Consider the following 22221-nt stretch of genomic DNA (forward strand, 5'->3'; position numbering starts at 1 on the left):
AAACACAACTCACGTGACCTACAAGAAGTCATTTCAACTGTCAGTTATTCCCCTACCTGTTGGAGCTACCCTTCTGGTAGCTGTTAACAATGCCAAGAAGTCCCGTGATTGTCCGCTCTGGTGAGAGCTTATTTTCTTTGCTGAAACTATAAGTGGTAACAACCACAGCAGTGGTTCCAACGCGTGGCCTTGTGCCCTTGGTGGACCACGAATTACTTCAGGTGGTCTTTGCATCCCTACGCACATCAACCCTTCTCAGGAGACTGAATCGGCAGCATTCATGCACATAAGGGCTGTTTGTAAAAACCATGTAAATGCTATTGTAATGATTAAAATTCTAAGATCCATTTGACAGTATTACTGAATTTATGGTATCTATGTGATTATATATTTTCACCATTAAAAGTACAATTATCTTTCAAAAAAGAGATCTGATATTTTTTCCCTTGAAAAAAACAACCTCGGGGCGCCTGGGTGGCTCAGTCGGTTAGGAGTCTGACTTCGGCTCAGGGCGTGATCTCACACTTTGTGGGTTTGAGCCCCAAATCGGGCTCTGTCCTGACAGCTCAGAGCCTGGAGCCTGCTTCGGATTCTGTGTCTCCTTCTCTCTCTGCTCCTTCCCTGCTCATGCTGTCTCCCTCTCTCTTAGAAATAAATAAATATTTTTAAAATCTTAAAAAAAAAAAAGGAAAAAACAACCTCATACCAAAAGAATCTCCGAAACCAGGCAACCAACGAAGACAGTGGGTTACCTGGACCCATATAGACAGAGGAACCACCTGCAGGAAGCAGGGACTAGAGTCAGAAGACAACTATAACCAGCTGACAAAAACTTACTTTGACGTTTGACTCCTGGGGCCTCCATGGAGTGAAGGTCACATCACAGGCACCCCCAGTAGAGCCAAAGAGTCAGGTGACCAAATCATCCAATAAATAACGCCTTCTTCTAGCTAGAACCTAGGCAGCCATATTTTCTTGACTGCCGTTGTACAGGTCAACAAAAATACATCAGCTTGTTGAAGAGGAATTTAGATTAGTACTTTTCAGGCTTAAATATGAAGACACTTCTTTTAAGGGGAAAACTATATCATCAATGGTTGACTTAAAGTTTGACTAATAATATTACTTAAAAATATGCAAGCATATAACTAGGGGCCCCTGGATGGCTTAGTCAGTTAAGCATCTGACTCTTAATTGGGGCTCAGGTCATGATCTCGGGGTTCATGGGATAGAGCCCCAGTCTTTCAGCACAGACCCTGCTTGGGATTCTCTCTCTCTCTCTGCCCCTCCCCTGGTCGTGCATGCACTTGCGTTCTCTCTCTCTCTCTCTCTCTCACTAAATAAACAGAAAATTTAAAAAAAAAACATAACTTCCTAATGCTAATGGTCTCATTATAAGTCAAATATAATAAAAAATTTTAAATTCCAATTAGCAACATCAAAGCAAGATGCTATTTTGCTGAAAAGATTATTGCAACCTTGTAATATGTAAGACATGCTGATTGCCACAACATAGACTCTTTTTTAAAATTTGGCATATAGGGGCGCCTGGGTGGCGCAGTCGGTTAAGTGTCCGACTTCAGCCAGGTCACGATCTCGCGCTCCGTGAGTTCGAGCCCCGCGTCCGGCTCTGGGCTGATGGCTCAGAGCCTGGAGCCTGTTTCCGATTCTGTGTCTCCCTTTCTCTCTACCCCTCCCCCGTTCATGCTCTGTCTCTCTCTGTCCCAAAAATAAATAAAAACGTTGAAAAAAAAATAAAAAAATAAAAAAATAAAATAAATAAAAATAAATAAATAAAATTTGGCATATAATGCCTGCCGTGTGCTAGGTGACAATATAATTCTTCTACCATTTTTCTCTTTCTGAGCTATTTTAATTTTACAGTATATTTGATTATCATTGAAAAGAAACATCTGGGGCACCTGGGTGGCTCAGTTAGTTGAACGTCTGACTCTTAATTTGGGCTCAGGTCATGATCCCAGCATCATGGGATTGAGCCCCTTGTTGGGCTCCTTGCTGAGCATGAAGCCTGCTTAAGATTCTCTCTCTCTCTCTCTCTCTCTCTCTCTCCCTCTGCCCCTCTACCCCTGGTCACACTCTCTCTCTGGAAAAGAAAAGAAAAGAAAGAAAAGAAAAGAAAAGAAAAGAAGATCAAACTATAAAACTGTTACGCAGAATGCCCAACAATAAGGAAAGAAACATAGGCAGCATCCTGAACAAATGGTTTAGGCAGGATGGCGTCCAACATAGCAACATCCTTTTTTAAAAAAATGCACGGTTAGAGATACAGTGACAGAATTCAGCCAACAATACCTAAAAGTCAGTCAGAGCAAATCAACCTTTAAAATAAAGATGACTGAAGACATCTTTTTCTGGGTAGGACTTAGGAATTTGTAATAATTTGATGAAACACTTTTCTAAATAATAACTTCTCATATTTACCAGTCACTTGCTCAGATATTTTGCTTTTTTTTTAATTTGAAACTAAGATATCATAAGAGAATATCTTAGTGGCCTCCTTTTATACCCACGAACTACTTCCTTCCTAAGTTGTGGAAAGCTTGTTGCAAAGCATCTGTCCTTTATTCAAAGGGCCTCACACCGTGTTCCACAATTGGCAGGATCCGCGCCCAGCTTACGTACAAATTCCAGGGTGATTCAGCTTGAATGAGATCTACGTTATCCCAAGGATTTCTACATTCACTGTTTTACATCCCAGAGATTTGCCAGCCAAACGCTGCTACCTGTATTCCCGATATTCACGTAAGTGGGTTTTGACTTTTGACAGCTATTCATTTCATTTGTCTTTCACTTGGGAAATTTTTATTGATGCTTCCAGTAACAATTTCTTTTTTTTTTAACGTTTTTTAAAATTTATTATTGAGAGATGGAGACAGAGCATGAGCATGAGAGAGGCAGAGAGAGAGGGAGACACAGAATCCGAAGCAGGCTCCAGGCTCTGAGCTTTCAGCACAGACCCTGACGCAGGGCTCGAACCCACCAACTGTGAGATCCTGACCTGAGCCGAAGTCAGATGCTCAACCAGTCGGACTGAGCCACCCAGGCGCCCCTTCAGTAACAATTTCTAACTTAAGATGTCAATATCAAAGAATTGCCTCCTTTTTTTCTTTCATTTTCTTTGGAGAGTTTTCCCCCTCTTGGAGCTTTCCTGGTATTTTTCTGGAATTAATTCCACAAAGAAGAAATACCTTTCGAGGATCCACAATTGTAGCCATAGAAGATACATGTTTGTTTGTTTGTTTGTTTTCGTTGGACAGTGTTATTTAAGTACATGCTCAAATTGGTATTTTATTCTAACAAATTGAGTCATCGTATTAATAATCTAGAAGGCATTATGAGCATGGGAGTGAACAACCTGTTTATATACATTTAAGATATCTGGGGGAAATTATAGTCCCACAATTGTCCTTAAAATGGCTTAGCATTTTTGCATATTTTAATTCCAATTCCACCCTAAATCCCTCATGAAAGATTTTTGTAAACATTTTTAAGAAGAAGCAAGCACAGAGAGACAAATGTGTTTGACTGAGAACTTTTCATAAGTCGCTGAGCCAAAATTCCAACTCCAGCCAGGTTCCTAGTGTTCCCACCGCACGTGATAGAATGCTCACAGTCATCTCAGGGGATCCTGGCGCTCTGAGCAAAACGGCAAATAGGAAGAAAAGTACAAAGAGAAGAGCATAAACTATTTTGTGAGCTTGCATTAATATAGAATATCCTAATCTGAGTGCTGCATTTAAATAAGTCATTTATGCTGAGCCACAAATCAAGTCTTGGAAAATGTCAGATAATTGGTGTATTGATATATGTAGAACACACAGAGACTATGTTCTCCGACAACAGTCGTGAAGAGCTAAAACTCACAAGAAGTTAACTACAAAATCCTGAAACATCTGGAAATTAAGAAATACACCTCAAGGGAGCCTGGGTGGCTTAGTCGGCTAAGCGTCCTCCTTCAGTTCAGGTCATGATCTCACAGTTCGTGGGTTCAAGCCCCAGGTCGATCTCTGTGCTGACATCTCAGCGCCTGGAGCCTACTTCTGATTCAGTCTGTGTCTCCCTCTCTCTGTGCCCCTCCTCCGCTCACACTCTGTTTCTCTCTGTCTCTTGAAAAATGAATAAATGTTAAAAAACAAAAAAAGAAAGAAAGAAAGACACCTCATAAAAGACACAGCAGAGGGAATACAGTCGGTGATGTTGTAATAGTGTTGGATGGTAGCTGCTGGTGGGGAGCACAGCAAAATGCGTAGCGATGCTGAGTCACCAGGTTTTATAGCTGAGACTAAGGCATCATGTGTCAACTCAAATAATACATGTTTTCAAAAACATAAAAATAAGTACACTTCAGTTGGACATTCAGGTGAATGTCCTGATCATATCCTTAGCCCAATTTCTAATATTTCAGTAGTTTCTCTTTTTAACATCAATTCATGCAAGTTCTTTATGTATTCAGCATACTAATTTTTTGCCTTGTATGTATGTTGAAAATCGTTTATTTCAGACTTTTCTTGTGACTTTTTTTTGTCATGTAGAGCTTTTAACTTTTACGTAATCAGCTTTGTCATGTTTTTCTCACGATTTTTGTTTTTATATCTTAGTGGATAAATCCTGTTCTGTCTTGAGGTCATAAAATTATTTTTCTACAATTTAATATGTAACTTTTTTCCAGATTCAGGTTGTTAATATATCTGAGGTTTGTAACGTATGGGGTGAAATAGGAACCAGAGTGCCCGTTTTTTCATGTGGAAAACCAACTGTCTCAACACCCAGGTGTAAAGTCCTACATTTACCTCTCTGTTTCCAGATTCTCCATCCTTGCCACTGATTCATCTATCCATCCTTACACTAATATTTCCCCCTCTTAATTCCTATAACTTCATAATAAGGCTTACCAACTGGTGACATAAGTCTTGTCCTGCATCAGAATTGTCTTGGTATAGCAGTCAGATGTGGGGGAAGAAAAGCATACTATAAACTTTTTTTTGAGAGATAGACAGAGGGGGAGGGGCAGAAAAAGAGGAGAGACAGAATCCCAAGCAGGCCTCCACACCCCCACCCCACCAGCTGCCAAGCCCAACGCAGGGCTCGAACTCACAAACCATGAGATCATGACCTGAGCTGGAACCAAGAGTCAGTGTCTTAACCAACTGAGCCACCCAGGTGCCCAAGTGTTCTATAAATTTAATGATTAATCTCGGTCTTTTAGGGAGACTGTGCCTCTGGATTATGACTTTTACAAGTGTTTCTCAGCTTCCCCCCCCCTTTTTAAATTCTTTTTTAATATTTATCTTTGAGAGGGAGAGAGAGAGACAGAGCACAGTGGGGGGGGGGGGGGGGAGGGCGCAGAGAGAGAGAGAGACAGAGAGACAGAATCCGAAGCAGGCTCCAGGCTCTGAGCTGTCAGCACAGCTGGGATGAGGCTCTGGGAAAGTCTTTTACTCCACAGAGAATGTCCTACGTGTATAGTAGGCCCCCTCATCCACGGGCGGTATGTTCCAAGACCCCCAGGGCATGCCTGAAACCATAGATAACACTGAACCCCAGATGTACTGTGTTTTGCCCATACAAACATACCTATGACAAAGTTTAATTTATAAATTAGGCACAGTAAGAGAGTAACAATAAGAGCTAATAATAAACGAGAACAAGGACAACAATGTACTGTAATAAGAGGTAAGTAAATGTGGCCTCTCTCTCAAAACATCTTATTGTGCGACACTCACCCTTCTGGTGATGATGGGAGATGATAAAATGCCTACTGGACGAGACGAAGTGAGGTGAAGGACACAGGCGTCGCAAAGTAGCATGGGGCTGCTCTTTTCCTTCTGACTTTTTGTCTTCCCGACTGAGGCTGACTGTGGGTAATGCGACCATGGAAAGCAAAACCACGAATATGGGAGAACCATTGTATTTCACCAGGAGTACTCTTCCCCTCCCCTGCCAGAGCCATGAGAGCTTTCTAGATCTCCACTGTGAGACCCCGATGGAGTTCCCGGAAGGGATGAAACGTGTTTGCCACCCCCCATCCCAAGATACAGCCTCCAGGGGTTGCTGGCTCTCATACCAATCCACATGCAGCCTCCAGAAGTTTGTCAGCATTGTCATTTCAACTGAAGAAGCCACCAAAAATAAAATACGCAGGGACAAGGAGATGAAAAATATAAGAGAAGCCAAAGGATGAGGAAGGTAGACTGAAGAGCTTCCAATTTCAGGTCTAACAAAAGTTCCAGGAGGAGAGAACTTCTAGAATTGAAGAAAGATAAGAGTCTTTTCATTGAAAGAGCTTCCCATGGATTCCGAGGTAATCTCAATAACGTGAGGGTTGAAAGAGTTAAAAGACAAACGATTCTGGGGCACCCAGGTGGCTCAGTCAGTGAAGCACCCGACTTCAGCTCAGGTCATGATCTCATGGTTCGTGGGTTCAATCGAGCCCGGCATTGGGCTCTGTGCTGTCAGTGAAGAGGCTGCATCAAATCCTCTGTCCTTCTCTCTCTGTCCCTAACCCACTCACACACTCTGTCTCAAAGATAAACAAACACTGGTTTTATACAAACGATTCATTAAAGATATACAGACACAAAAGAATAGAGAGAGAATATAAACCAGAGAAATAGGAAACGTCAATGATTGATGGGGAGGGTAAGAAGACAATGGAGTGGAGGAAAGTTAGAGTCAAGAGTACCCAGAAAGTTCAAATCAAAGAAGCCTAATGTGCACACGGATTTAGTGTGAAGGAAACAAAGCACGAAGGGCTACAGAGCATGAGAAGAACCTTAGAACTGAGAAAAGGCCACGAAACTTGCCAAGAAGTAGGTCATTTGTGATTTTAAAGTCACTCATTTCCGTACAGGGATGATGGCCGTGGACATGATGTAGAATATGAAGGAAATGAGTAGGAAGAAATCTAAGAATTCTAATCGTATTTTCTTGAGATTCTGGGAGCCTAAGTATATCAGTCGCTGTTACTGTGAAATAAAGTTGTTTCATCTATGAATTTAGTTTTATATATATATATATATATATATAAAAAATAACTATAACTCGTCCTTTTCTGTAAATAACTACTGCATTTAACTAAGGCAGAAAAAAGCAGATGCAACAGAAAGGACACCGCCCTGGACATGCAGAGATAGGCAAGGCAATCCCATTCTGGTTTATCTGAGAGTGAGACCCCAGTCAAGGCCATATCCAGAGAAGGGAAGTTTAGACTGACTGGTTCCCAGGAATTGGCAGAGGCACCTTGGTAAGCCACCAAATTTCAATTACTGTGACAACTGAACTTTGGTAACAATTCACACTTCACAGCGTCTCTCTTGGGCTGTGTTGTGCCAAATGGGTCACGTGATAAAACAGATCCTGGAGGGCTGCTCTCTGCAAGTAACTGGTAAACACGTTAGGTAACAAGCCACCATCAAAGAAAATCACATGTTTCTTCAGTCTGTGAGAACTCTGTCTCATGAGTATGTGGACTATCTGGGGCTCTTTTCAGTCACTAATCCAGGAATGAAGGCTGACCACACGTGTGGATCTCTTTACGCACCTGGTAAGACACTGATATTCTGTAGCTGGGATTATAGTTACAATTACTACTGTCTTCTTTGTGTCTTTAACTCATTCAGTTCCCTTAAGTAGAATAACCAGAAACTGTGTGGTGAGCACAAAATGATTCATAACTACTGGATTTAATCACCACTGAGACCCATTCCAGCCAGAATATTCTGTCAGCTTAAGACAACATGTTCCAGTTTTGATGTCCATTAGAAATCAATCCCTCTATTTCAAAAGACTGAGGTAGATGTTTTAAAAAAAAAAATCTGTTTTTTACTTTGATGAATTTAGAGCATCAAACAAGTCTATCCCAAGAATAATTTTTGGCTCAGGATCTATTACATTTTCACTTGATCAAAAGAAGATTAAGTTCTTTCCACACTCTTTTACTCTCGCCTTGTGTTTTTGTTTTTTGGAGACATGCCAACACATGTAAATACCTATGTTAGACCACTGATATTACCACCCTTTTTGAAAAAATGGCCTGTTATTTAAAGAAACACCTCACCAAAGAAGACATAAGCAAACCAAAACTACCTCGAGATACCACTGCACCCTAATACAAGGACTAAAAATTTCAATTGATCATACCAACGTTCACAATAATGCGCAAGGTAGAACTCTCACACACAGCTGGTGAGAAGGTAAAATAGTGCAACCACTTAGGAAAATGTTTAGAAAGTTTCATAAAAGGTTAAACATTCAGGGTATCCCCTGACCCAGCCATGCTTCTAGGAATTTGTCCAAGAGAAATAGAGACGTATGTCCTTAGAAAAACTCGTACCCACATATTCTGAGCAAGTTTATTTGTAGTCATCGAGAACTGGAAATAATCCAAATGTCCATCAGCAGGCAGATGAACAAACAAACTGTGGAATACCTAAGCGATGGGATAATCCTCAGCAACCAAAACAATGACTTTTGACACATACTACGACATGGATAGTTATAACTTAATTATGCCGAGTAAGAGTGCACAGGGTATAACTTGATTTATGTAAAATTCTAGAACATGCAAACTAATATATGCACGACACAAAGCACCTCATCAGTTGGGGGTCAGAGGGACCAGAGGGGGGGATCTTTATTTATTTATGTTATCAAATAGGAAGGCGTAGAGTTGTTCGTGACATTCCTTTATGATTCTTTGATGCACAGGGGGAATTTCTTTTTTATTTTTTTACATTTTTTAATGTTTTTTATTTATTCTTGAGAGAGACAGAGAGAGAGAGAGACAGAGACAGAGCATGAGCAGAGGAGAGGCAGAGACAGAAGAAAGCACAGAATCCAAAAGCAGGCTCCAGGCTCTGAACTGTCAGCACAGAACCGATGTGGGGCTTGACTCACGAACCACGAGATCATGACCTGAGCCAAAGTCGGATCCTCAACAGACTGAGCCACCCAGGCACCCTACAGAGGGGGAGTTTTTTTTTTTTATTTATTAAAAAAAAATTTTTTTTTTCAACGTTTATTTATTTTTTGGGACAGAGAGAGACAGAGCATGAACGGGGGTGGGGCAGAGAGAGAGGGAGACACAGAATCGGAAACAGGCTCCAGGCTCTGAGCCATCAGCCCAGAGCCTGACGCGGGGCTCGAACTCCCGGACCGCGAGATCGTGACCTGGCTGAAGTCGGACGCTTAACCGACTGCGCCACCCAGGCGCCCCCAGAGGGGGAGTTTTTAAATGGCACAAGAAAACTTTTGGTGGAGTGATGAATACGGTCACTATCTTGATGGTGACCATGGTTTCACAGGTACAAATGTCAAAACTTATCGAGTTACAATCACTTTATTTTATGCAGTTTATTGTGTGCTAATTATACCGCCAAAGATCCATTTAAAAAAAGGAAGAGTCATTACCGCCAAGTGCTGTTGATAAGATTAAATGAATTAATACTGACATGTAGTAAAGCCCTCAGTAAATGTTAGCTATTACTATTATTATCAGCAGCAGCCAAATGGGGACGTTGATGGATCCCACCTCACTGGATTGGGCGCAGAACTGAGTCAGCGCCCCACAGGGGCTCGGCGGGTATCTTCAGCAGGTGAGGGCAGTGGGTAGAGAGTGTTGTTGTTCTTACTGTTATTTTCTTCTTCACAATACTTAAATAGCCCTTTTACCGTCCAAGCACTTTGAGGGGTCTTCGCTTTGTCTAGTTTCCCGCTGCTCCGCCAGGTAGGTCCAGACAGGGCTGAACATTACAGCTAGGTCACTGTAGGTGTGCCACCGACCATTTTTGTCCGGATCCCTGGCTTCTCCTTCTAATGACGGAGGCAATGTCTGTTCCTTGAGAGTACCTTTTGAGGAGCCACTGTTTCTGGGTTCCGTGGGATGCAGAGGTGTAAGCTCTTGTTCTGGTCTTAAGAAAATGCAGCCTCGGGGCATCTGGGTGGCTCAGCCGGTTAAGCATCTTGATTTCTCATAGGTCACGATCTCACAGTTCATGGGATCAAGCCCCACATCGGGGTCTGCGCTGGCAGCACGGAGCCTGATGGAGATTCTCTCTCTCCCTTGCTCTCTGCCCCTCCCCTGCTCATTCTCTCTCAAAATAAATACATAAACATTAAAAAAGAAAAGAAAAGGGGTGCCCGGGTGGCTCGGTGGGTTAAGCATCCGATTTCAGCTCAGGTCACGATCTCGCGGTCCGTGGGTTCGAGCCCCGCAATGAACTCTGTGCTGACAGCTTGGAGCCTGGAGCCTGCTTCGGATTCTGTGTCTCCCTCTCTCTCCCTGCCCCTCCCCCTCTCACTCTCTGTCTCTCAAAAATAAACATTAAAATTTTTTTTAAAAAAGAAGAGAAAATGTAGCCTCATTGAGGAGATGTGGCATGCAGTTCAATGTCAATAGCATTTACCAGTCCTTATCCCACGCTGGGCCCAGCGCTACACACACTTCCTAAGCGTTTCTCACTTAAGCCTCAGAACAACCCTGCATGTGGGTATTATAATCAGCATTATTGTTAAGATTATGATTTTGCATGATGAGACATTAAAACAATCTCCAAACCATAATCTCAAAGTCCTTCGACTAGAAAGCTGGTCCATTGGCTCTTACCGGTTTCTTCCCGTAGCTGAGAACTATCACAGGCCCTTCTTGTGAGCGCCCGGGACGAGTTAGCCATAGGTCTTGCAAGGGCAAGGAGAGAGAATCTCAGTGAATTCATTCCAAGTACTTTTGTCTACGCAAGAGGTGCTTGGGAGTCCCTGGCTTTGCCTTTTGGTGCCGCTTAGATTTAATTTCGAACCCCTCAGTGTCCTCACATCCTTAGGTGGTTCTGATCATTATTAAATGTTCGTTTCGGTGTATAACTTCCTATTTATGACCACATGTTAAATGTTTAGCATCTAATATAACCCAGGGGGAAATTCATGTGGTTAATCTCTCAGAGGATTACGGCAAGCCTCAGTGCTCCAACCCTTGACCAGGAAGGAAACAGCGAGGCTCTGCCCGGGCAGTGCTACAGAAAGTTCGATTTTGAAACATGCAACTTGGCAGGTTCAAAAAATCGTTTCAAACGAAAGGACTCTGCTCCAGCTTAAGGCCTTTCTTAATAAGAAATTGCTCACCTCGGAGAGTTGCAATAACATATTTTCACCTGCATGCGTGACGGCGTCTTTCTTCACCTCTAAGGTCGCATCTGCGGAATGGGTGGATTCCCTCTAACACGCCTACTCCGCAGGGATGTCATGAGGATCCAGTGTGATCATGCCCGTGGGAATGCTTTGAAAAAAAAAGAAAATAGGAGAGAAAATTAACATGGCATTATTGCTGATATAAAGAACGATGGTAAAGATGATGTTTCCTTTTGTATTAAGGTGAACACTTAGCCCACCTTCTACCGGTTGGCGGAAGCCTGGCCATCTGTTTCTGGAGTGTGATTTCTTTAGGGATGTTAGCTTTAATTAATTAATTTATTTATTTATTTATTTTTATTTTATTTTTTTATTAAAAAAAATTTTTTTTTCAACGTTTATTTATTTTGGGGACAGAGAGAGGCAGAGCATGTACGGGGGAGGGGCAGAGAGAGAGGGAGACACAGAATCGGAAACAGGCTCCAGGCTCTGAGCCATCAGCCCAGAGCCCGACGCGGGGCTCAAACTCCCGGACCGCGAGATCGTGACCTGGCTGAAGTCGGACGCTTAACCGACTGCACCACCCAGGCGCCCCTAATTTATTTATTTTTAAGTTTTATTTTATTTTTGAAAGAGAGAGAGAGAGAGAGAGGGCAGAGGAGGGGCAGAGAGAGAGGGGCACAGTGGACCGGAAGTGGGCTCTGTGCTGATAGCATTGAGCTGGATGCAGGGCTCAAACCCACAAACCATGAGATCCCAAGTCCTACGCTCAACCGACTGAGCCACCCGGGTATCCCTAGCTTTAATTTAAACATGATCTTGAAAAACAAAACAAAACAAAAAAACATGACCTTGAGCAGGTGCTCAGACCATTCGGAGTTGTTTATATCCCTGCAAGGATGAAAAGTGAAGGGACTCACCCATTCCTCCTTCCTTTCCCTCTGGGGAATCACGGAGAAGAGGAGAGGATGGCACGAAGCCAAGTGCCATCAGAAGCCAGATTTTAATTTAGATGGCTTGACACATTAAATAAAACCTTCAGAAAAACTCCTTATTCTTGTTAGGGCTCAGTTTTCTCTCTCAGTTTCAGCGAGAGAGCAGGTGTGACGTTCCAAATTTGTAAAAATTCCAACATTTCATCGCAGTTATTTGCCAGGTAATAATTACAACAGTGGTCAAAGAGGGGGTTCTCGCCTGTTTACGAACAAAGAAGCAGATAGAGGGAGCCAAGTGATTGGCCCGAAGTTCACATGGAACCGTCAGGTGCCAAAGCCAAGTCTCCTTCTTCCGGTCTCTCTAGAGGATGCAATGAGCCCACCATGTCAGCCCAGATGTCCCCACCTACCGTGTGTCCAAAGCCTCTCTCGAGCCATGATTCTTATTCACACGCATTAGAATCACCGCACTTTTTAAAAAATGCAAAACCACAGCGAGGTACCCATTAAGATGCGTACCAAAAAACAAACGAGCAAACAGAAAAGAACAAGCGTCGGTGACGACGTGGGGAAATTGAGTCCCTAGCACCCTTTCGGCGGGAATGTAAAATGGTACAGCCTCTATTGACAGCACATGGAGGCTCTTCCTCAAAAAATCAAACTACGTGTTCCAGCCAGTCCACTCAGGTACGTATACAGAAGATTTGGAAACAGGATCTCAGAGAGGTAATTGTACACCCCTGTCCACTGCAGCATCATCCACAACAGCCAAAAGGGGGAAGTGACCTAAGTGTCCATCAATAGATGAGCGGATACACAAAATGTGGCGCATCCATACAACTGAATATTACTCAGCTTGAAAAGCAAAGGAAATTCTGACGCACGTTGCAACATGGGTGAACTTTGAGAACATTAGGCTAAATGAAACAAGCTAGATTCAAAAGGACAAATACCGTATGATTCCACTTATGTGAGGTATCAAAGTAGTCAAATGCATAGAGACAGCCACGGGACTGGGAGGAGAGGTGAAAGAGAAGTTACTGTTTAATGGGAATCGAGCCTCAGTTCTGCAAGATGAGTTCTGGAAAAGGATGGTGGTTGTGGCTGCAGGACCAGGCCACTGTACTTAATGTCACTGAACTGAACACTTAAAAATGGCACCTGGGTGGCCCAACCAGTTACGCGTCCAACATCGGCTCAGGTCATGATCTCGAGGTCTGTGAGGCTCTATGCTGACAGCTTGGAGCCTGGAGCCTGCTTTGGGTTCTGTGTCTCCCTCTCTCTCTCTGCCCCTCCCCTGCTCATGCTCTGTCTCTCTCTGTCTCAAAAATAAATAAAAACATTGAAAAAATTTTAAAAATGGCTAACACAGGGGTGCCTGGGCGGCTCAGTCAGTTAAGTGTCTGACTCTTGGTTTCAGCTCAGGTCATGATTCAAGCCCCACATTGGAATTCTATCTCTCCCTCTCTCTCTCTCTACCCATCCTGCACATGCACACACACACACACACACACATACACACACACACAGTCTCTCTCTCTCTCAAAATAAATAAACATTTAAAATTGGCTAATATGATCAATTTTATTTTATGTGTGTTTTCTCACAATTCAAAAATAATTTTTTAAAAATACTGGTGCCAGGCCCAGACCACGGGAATGAGGCTCTCTGAGCGTGAGATCAGGGCTCTGGCCTTTTGTAAAAGCTCTTCGGAGTTTTCTGCTGCACAGTGAGCATTGAGAAGTTTCGCTCTAGAACCACGGGCCCCCACCCCAGCCGTACTCCTTGGAAACACTCAACTTTGAGACCCAAATGTCGCTTGCTGGTTTCAGCCAAAATAAAAACGAAACTCACTGGCATCACCTCCTGTGAATATTCTCTCGAGCATATTCTTCTTGGAGAAAAGAAAAGAAGCTTCTGTCTTGGGTTTGCCGACAAGAAAGACTCTTCTGTGTGCTCATTCTATTCTGAAACAAACCTCACTCTGAATTCTCTGACCCAGAGAAACAAGCGCTGGTATCTGGAGAAAGCAAACGGATCCCAGGCTCCAATCAAGGGAAGAATGCCTGGGGAATCAGAAGAACATTATGGCGTTGGATAAATTTCTGGTGAGGTTTCAGCCTGCAGCATTGTCCTGAATTCTATGCAAAACACCAGGGATGCTGGTGAATTGGACGGCGACTTGGATAATCACGGGCCTCGGGCCTGACTGTGATGATGACGTTAGAAAAAAAATAGGTTTACGGTCCGGTCGGAGGAAGAGAGGAAAGGAAGGAAGAGGTTTATGGAGCGTGCCAGAGGACGGACGAGAGAGTGTCGCAAAGCATCGGAGAGGATGATACACTCTAAAGCAATTAAGTGCATGTTACCTTCTGCAAAGAAGTGGCAAGGAATTCGGTTTAGGTCTGAGAGAGGGAAGGACCCATGGGGCGGTTTCGACCCGCAAAGTCTTTTATCTTTGCTACCAGTGTGGGGGTGGGTGTCTCCTTCTCATCCCGGCTCTTGCTATCTTCACGTTAGCAAGTCGGGGGCCTTGTCTGAGGCATTATTGTCCAACAGAACCTTCTGCTCTGGTGGAAAAGTGGCAGTGGTGTGCGGCAGCCGGTTTTTACTGGCTTGGTGGGGTTGATTGTTTTATTTTCAGGAATCTTATGAGCTGGTTGTCAAGCATCATCATCATTTAAAAATTAAATTCCATAAACATGTCAAGTGTTATAGTAGAAATAAAGGTAGTAAATACCCCAAACTCATTACGTCTAAATTCTTTTACTATTCTGTATGCACTGAGGTTTGGGGCTGTCGGATAGGGTAGCCGCTAGCCATGCAGGCCCAGTGAGTACTTGAAACTGAGAAGTGTGAGCAAAAAAGAGAATTGAACATTTCATTTAATTTAAATTAATTTACATTTAAATAGCCACAAGTGGCTGGTGGCTACCATAATGGCCCTGCAGATCTGGGGTCTTTGCAAAAAGCTATATATCTCATTGATGACCGTTAGAAGAGCATTTATTTCAGTTGTCGAAGGGGTATCTTTCTCTTTCATTTCAATGATTTGGGTTTTTATTATCCTTCGGTTCTGACGGCAGGTTCCTTGGGAGGGTGGTGATGGAGTGGTAGTGACAGAAACAGAATTCACTCCAAATGGAACGCTTGGTGCTTTGCGAGGCCACGTGCTAATGCCAGCAGAAAATGTTTTAGACTGCTGTCGTGCCCTCCATGAGTGGACGCCAACAGACAGCATACCTGCCTGGCCCGGAGCTGACTTTGGATGCCGGGTGACACGGACGGGCATTTCTGGGCTGTCGTTAGGGTCTAGGAACAACACCAGACTCCTGAGAGGCCGAGGGGACTCCATCTGAGATCCCCTACCTCCAAAACCACCGCACTGGGACTCAGTTTGCAAAGGAAGTGAGTTCGGCTGTCCCACCCCAAGGTCAGCCCTGGTCAGAAGGCTGGGACGTGCTGGACAATTAGCACCTAAAGCTATTGCCTCCCTTGCGCTCAACCCATTTCCCGGTCCATCCTCCCCTGGTAGCTCCCTGCTTTCGTTTCCTGGCAGGTTTCAGAAAGGATGCATTAAATTATAATCACTCCTTGTTTTGTGAGAGCAGCCTTTTGTGACCAATAATGACTGTAATGAGAGAAAAGAAAAAGGGAAAATGGAGTGATTGGAGCTCACCGGGATGCTTTTGCTGAGCTGTTTGTAAAGCAACACAGACAGACGATTGAGGCCCTTTTTTGCGCGTTAATTTGTATCTGTGTTTTCATTTGTCCCTGAAAGGTGAGCCTGCTTATTAGGCATCTGCTAGACAAGAGAGACCCATTTAGTTAACCTAAGGTGGGATCACCGATCTGCGAGTCACATGACAACTCTGCCTTCTGCAGCATTGCCTCGGCAATCTTGTTTATAAACGAGTCGGTTCTGCGCGCCCTGCTATGTGATTAAAGAAAAACTACATCTGGGACTCTTCCCATTAATCCTCTGACATCCTAATAAAGGTGCCCCCTTCTGCCTAACCCCAGAGCTTCAGGCTCTTTGTGATCATCCAGACCATTGAAACAGCCCCTAACATCTTCCTAAAGAGGTAGTGATCTAATCATAATACTCCCATGGTCTGAAATCTTTAGTGGTCCTCCACTATCTGTGAGCAGCTAAAAATGACTTTCAAGGACCTTTGTGGAGCTCACTTCACATAACTGTGATTAGATGGTAAGTTCTCTGAGACCAGGGACTCTATATTGCTCAGTTTTTTAGTCCTAAGAGCCCGTGGCAAAGAGCCTTGCACTTAAGAGATTCAGAAGTTGGATTCTCTGTTGGACTGGCCTGACTCTAAAGCAAACAACAAAAAACAGAAATTCCAATCTTTTCATTAGGTGCTGTTACATGGGTGTGCAGACTTAAAAAAAAAAAAAGATAAACACACAAAAGTTTGTACTTTTTCCTAGAGGAATCATTTTTAATTTTTTCTACCTTTTTGAACATGTGAGCAATCAAGGTAGAGGAACGGAAAGAGAGAGAGAGAGAGAGAGAGAGAATCTTAAGCAGGCTCCACACTCAGCACAGAGCCCCACTGGGGGCTCGATCCTATGACCCTGGGATCATGACCTGAGCTGAAATCAAGAGTCAACCAACTGAACCACCCAGGCACCCCATTTTCAATTTTTTTTTAATAACAGAATCCTTGTACATTTTTGATGCCTGCTGTCAAAGTGGTATGTCATGGGGCACCTGGGTGGCTCAGTCGGTTAAACATTCGACTTCGGCTCAGGTCATGGTGAGTTCGAGCCCCGTGTCGGGTTATGTGCTGACAGCTCAGGCAGACCTGGAGCCTGCTTCAGATTCGGTGTCTCCCTCTCTCTCTGCCCCTCCTCCACTCACACTCTGTCTCTCTCTCTCAAAAATGAATAAACATTAAAAAAAAAAAAGTCGTATGTCAGAAATTCTAGATCCTGGACCAGCCCTAGCCCAGGTTCCTTGAAGCACATCGGAGACTGCCACATGCCTGCCAGAGGAATTCCTCCGTGAAAGTGACTTGGAGTAAGAAAGAGAACCAGGCTGGAAGTCAGGCAATCAGGTTCTGGACCTGCTCAGCATCACCCGGCTGTTGGAGCTTAGATACGTTGTTTCCCACCCTGGATCGTATTTTCTCTTCTGCAAAATGGAAACGGGGCTCAATGGTCACCAATATCTCTCAGCTCTAATAATCCATGATTTTAAAGGGCACCATAAGCTTTTCCAAGGACATAGAGACCCAGAATTCATTTTTTGCTTTTTTTTTTTTTTTTGCCTGTGGATCTTCCATATCAAGGGCTTTAGCACAAGTTTTGTTAGAGTCCATTCAACAGACATCTTCCCATCCCTGAAGCCATAGACTTGAAGGGTGATCCTGTGTTATTGTTGACTCTGCTGACTTCTGGCCACACCTGCTTTGCATCCTAGGCTTTCAAGCCCCCTTGTGGAACGATAGTAGGGAAGTCGCTTAGATGAAACTCTTGTCCAACTTTTTTCCTCCCCAAAATACAATCTAATGTTGATTACCCTTTGGGGCTAATTCTGGGGAATGTGCATCATTGCTCCTGCAGTGGACCCTGTGGTTCATCAGCAGATACCCTCTCTAGAACTGGCACACACAACCCCTGGTCCTGGGAAGGTCAGCTGCTGAGGACCAACAGCTGCATCCCTCATTGGGTATTCCCCAATGTCACCGGGAATCACTTCACCCAAGACCTCGCCCAATGGTAGAATTAAACATGGTGGCAAATTCTTTGTTACTCCCCCCATTGGGAGGTGGAGTTGAATCCCACCACTCACCCTCCTTGAATAGTCACAGCCTCTGTGTCCTGAAATGACCCGAATGTCCTGAATCTCCTCTGTAACTCTTCCCTTTTTAGCCTCCTGTCACAATTGTTTAGGAAGCATCTAAGAGGTGATGGGTGCCATATAAATTCCGAGCAAAGAGACCAGAGAGTGAATTGCCCTGAATCAGCCCTACTGCCTTTAGGCAACAGATTCGGCTATTTTTTTCCTGCAATTTCACACATGCCCAAATGTCCACAACTTGAGACTAGAAAAAGTCCTCGATATGAAAATAAAATTGAAAATTGATGCTGTCTCTCCCCTTGGATATTTTCCCTAGAGTTTTCAAAATGCATATTTGGTCCTTGCACAATGGAAAATGTATGTAAAATATAAGCTTTTCATCTTAAATTGAGGGAGCGATGCTAAGAAAGTAAGTCATTAAAGAGTGATTGGAGCTCAGCCCTCTGGGGTCTGCCGGTGCCTGGAGCGACCCGGAACTGCTCGCTTGTGAGGTGCAGGAATGCGCAGGGCACCTGTGAAAGTTCATTTGTCCAAGGAACTAAATCCAAAGTAACAATTTCCATGGTGTCCTTCGGACGTTGACTGTCACTTCTCTGCTACTGCACTTCATTTCACCCCAAATGAAGGTTAATTTAGTATGAACCCCGAGTTGGTGTGTCCCTTCTTTTCTTCCTTGCTTTGAGGAGAGCTCTTTGTTCGGAGATTATTGGAACTAATTTCGGCCACACCCTCACTTCTCTTGGGAATGGAAGAAGGGAAAACGAGGGGCAGAATTCAGGGTGATCCCGACATCTGCGAGGCCTTGGGTTCCTGCTCTCTGGGCACCCTGCTGTTCAAGGAGATTGAGTTTCAGTGGCAGGCATCAAGAGTTGTGGCCCCCAGGGGCTCCTGGGTGGCTCAGTCAGTTAAGCATCCGCTCAGGCCATGCTCTCACGGGTGGGTGAGTTCGAGCCCCACATTGGGCTCTGCACTGATCGTGCAGAGCTTGCTTGGGATCCTCTCTTTCCCTCTCTCTCTGCCCCTCTCCCCCACTCATTATCTTTCTCCCTGTCTCTCTCTCTCTCTCAAAATAAACTAAAAAAAAAAAAAAAAGAGTTGTGACTCCCCCAAAACCCATGACAATGTGATGTTCTCAAAGCATCACGAGAACCCCAAAATTGTGTCTCCCCGCCGAATATCTTTGAGAGGACACCTCCCACAAATGCAAGCTCACAGAAGCTCGAACTTAGGGTTTTCCAGTTCTCCTTTTGTGACCTCTCCGGGTATACCTTGACTTACCTAAAAAGATGCTACGTATGTTTCAACGCCAAGGTGATTTTTATTGCCTTGCCTTTTTATAAATACATACATTCAACAAAGCAGTTTGGGGAAGGTCTGGCCTAATAGAGCAAACAAATAAGAAATTTTAAAAGGGCCTGGACTCCATGCCATAGGCTCTCTGTCCACTGCACCACCCTCCTTAATCCCTTAATCCCACTTTTCTAGAAAATAAAGGAAGAGGCTGGAAGCAGGTCTTGGGGGTTGGGGGAACCCAAATGCCTAGCAGAGGACCACATGTGTTTTTCTCAGGAAAAAGGAGGTCAGCAGCCTTAATCAAACTAGCCCAATCTCTGGCTGAGATTACATTTCATAGCATCTTCTGCCGCTGCCCTGGGATGCACCAGCTTCCACCTGTGCTCTGGGGTATCTCTGAGGGGTTTCTTAGAGAACACAGAATTACCTTTCCAAGCTCCATACACTCCCAGTGGCCTTGCTTCTCGGAGAGAGGTCCGAACGGGCAGCTGGGCGTCAGCTGGGAGCTTGTGGAAAAGCTGCCATCTCAGGGGCCACTCGGCCTCCTCCGTCAGAGCGTGCATCTTTCACAAGTGCCCCCATTGAATCTTTCGCACATCAGAGTTTGAAAAGCCCTGGAATATAGGATCCTCCTTACCAATCGCTCCTGCCGCAGGATGTCCTGCCATCACCTGCACTGCTGTCTCCACTTCTGTCCTGCCTTGTTTCTGCAGCCGGATGTTACCGCTGGTCTCCATCGTTATCCTCGTGGAGTCCCCTGATGCCTCCTGAGCCTGGCACGCAGGGTTGCCTGAGACCCGGACCCCAGCCGCCCTCCAGCCTCATCTGTCTGGCTGCAGCTTTGTGAACCCACACATTCCATGTGGATTCCGGCCTTTGGGCCTTTGCTCTTGTGATCTCAGCCGAAAAACCCTTCCTGCCCCACTGCTCATCCCTTAAGACTCAGCAAGGTCTGGGGGCGCCTGGGTGGCTCAGTCGGCTGAGCGTCCGACTTCAGCTCAGGTCATGATCTTGTGGTCTGTGAGTTCCAGCCCCACGTCGGGCTCTGTGCTGACAGCTCAGAGCCTGGAGCCTGCTTCGGATTCTGTGTCTCCCTCTCTCTCTGCCCCTCCACTGCTCGTGCTCTGTCTCCCAAAAATAAATAAGAATATTTTAAAAATTAAAAAAAAAAAAGGGTCACATGCTCTACCAGACTGAGTCAGCCAGGTACTCCGAGTCATGAAAACTTTTATCCTAAATTTCTTGTTACAAAGACCAGTGGCCACGCCTGTTCCCCTAGAGAGTAACCCTTCTTTCCATCCCTATCACCCAAAAGATACTTCTGCCAATTTCCATCCCAATTTTAAAGCGTTTGACAGACAAAATCCTCAGGATACGACATGCCAACTTGACAATTATTTATTAATACTGGGAATAAAAAAATACACTGTAGACTGATAAAAACTGCCTTTCTAAATATTCATGGGATGCATTTTCAATAGTGCAAAGAAAATTCTCATAAGCACAATGACCGAAAGAGGCCAGACCTCCTTATTCATTTATTTGCCTTAAATTCATTTTTGTTCTGAGTATGAAAATGAATACTCATATAGTACACCAGCTGTAAATACTCTGTTTTGTTTTTAACTGAAAAGGAAAAAAAAAAATCAACTTTAATTTGAATACTAAACCATCCAGAATATCTAGCTGAAAACATGTTTTTATTATTTGCATTCTTAGGTTTGGCTTGTTATGCTTCTGGCATATCTACTGATATCACTCACAGTATTTTTTCATTTCATATATTAATATTTAATATTCTTTAAACATTGTTCAACCTTAATGGTTGTCTAATTTCTGTTTTTCATCCACAGAGAAGCTATTAATTTATGAGCATATAGGGCAGTAAGTAATAATTTGCATGAATGCCTTGAGCAGATATGCTTTCCATAGGCCGCCCATAGCATAGACTCTGGAAGGAATGATACCATCTATTGGCTAAGCTCCAATGAACATTGCTTTACAAGAAGCCGGAAAAAAAAAAGTTTTTTAATCCATAAAGAAGTCTACTAAGTGAAAAATCAACAGAGATGACAGGAGCCGGTTTGTTTCTGTTCCTTTTTTTTTTTTTTTTCTTTTGTGTGTACTCTTCAGTTTTTATGCCGGGAGAGATTTCTGAAATTGCAAAGCAAACAGCCAAAGATCTTTGAAGAACTGGAGACCAGCTCATCCTTGTCTCTGCCCGGAACCTCCTCTTCCCTCCCCTCCCCCCACCCCCAGTAACTGTCAGAAGAGCGCTGTGGCCACACGTCACCAGCCAAACTAACCCAAAATAAGGTCAGTTTGGGTCCATCAAGCCAGCACCTTAGCGGTATCTAGACGCCTGAAATGTGCTCAGTGCCCCATCCCACGGGCAAGGATATTTTGCATTGTGTAGATCGGACAAATGGTTTGGGGCAGCACAATGGGGCCTGTGTTAAATGTGCATCTTGCACTTGGAGGCACAATTGCACATTCAGAGGTGAGACAATACTTTATATTTGAAAAGAAATTAGGTTAATTGCCCTCAAAGCAATCTCAATACCTCCCTACTCCAAAAAGGTGTAGGGTTATTTCCCCTTGGGCCAGGAAGTCAGCGATGAAGTCAATCACTGCTCCCATAAATCCTGGCCCCAGAATTACCCTCCCTAGTGCTAATGCATTCTGGAGTTACCTTTCCTAAAATCTGGGATTTATAGCCACCTCAGGACAGACGCCATGCTGGCACCCTGAGGTAGATAATTAAGGTAGTTACCCAGACAATTTAGAACAGACAAAATAATTTTTCCTCAATTATGTGCATATTACAGTTAGCCTTTCCTTTTCAAGTAGCTATGTGATTGTTATAATTCTCTTTTTTAATTTTTTCCCATGTTGAACAAGCCTTATAGGTAAGAGTAGAAGTTTAATACCATTTCGAATTAGTGCCCATGCTAATAAAATCTCATCTCATAATCCGGTATTTTGACATTCAAAGAGCATATTTAACAGAAGCAACAATTTTCCTAGCCG

The sequence above is a fragment of the Prionailurus viverrinus genome, chromosome A1, assembly GCF_022837055.1.
Source record: "Prionailurus viverrinus isolate Anna chromosome A1, UM_Priviv_1.0, whole genome shotgun sequence".
NCBI classification, from domain to species: domain Eukaryota; kingdom Metazoa; phylum Chordata; class Mammalia; order Carnivora; family Felidae; genus Prionailurus; species Prionailurus viverrinus.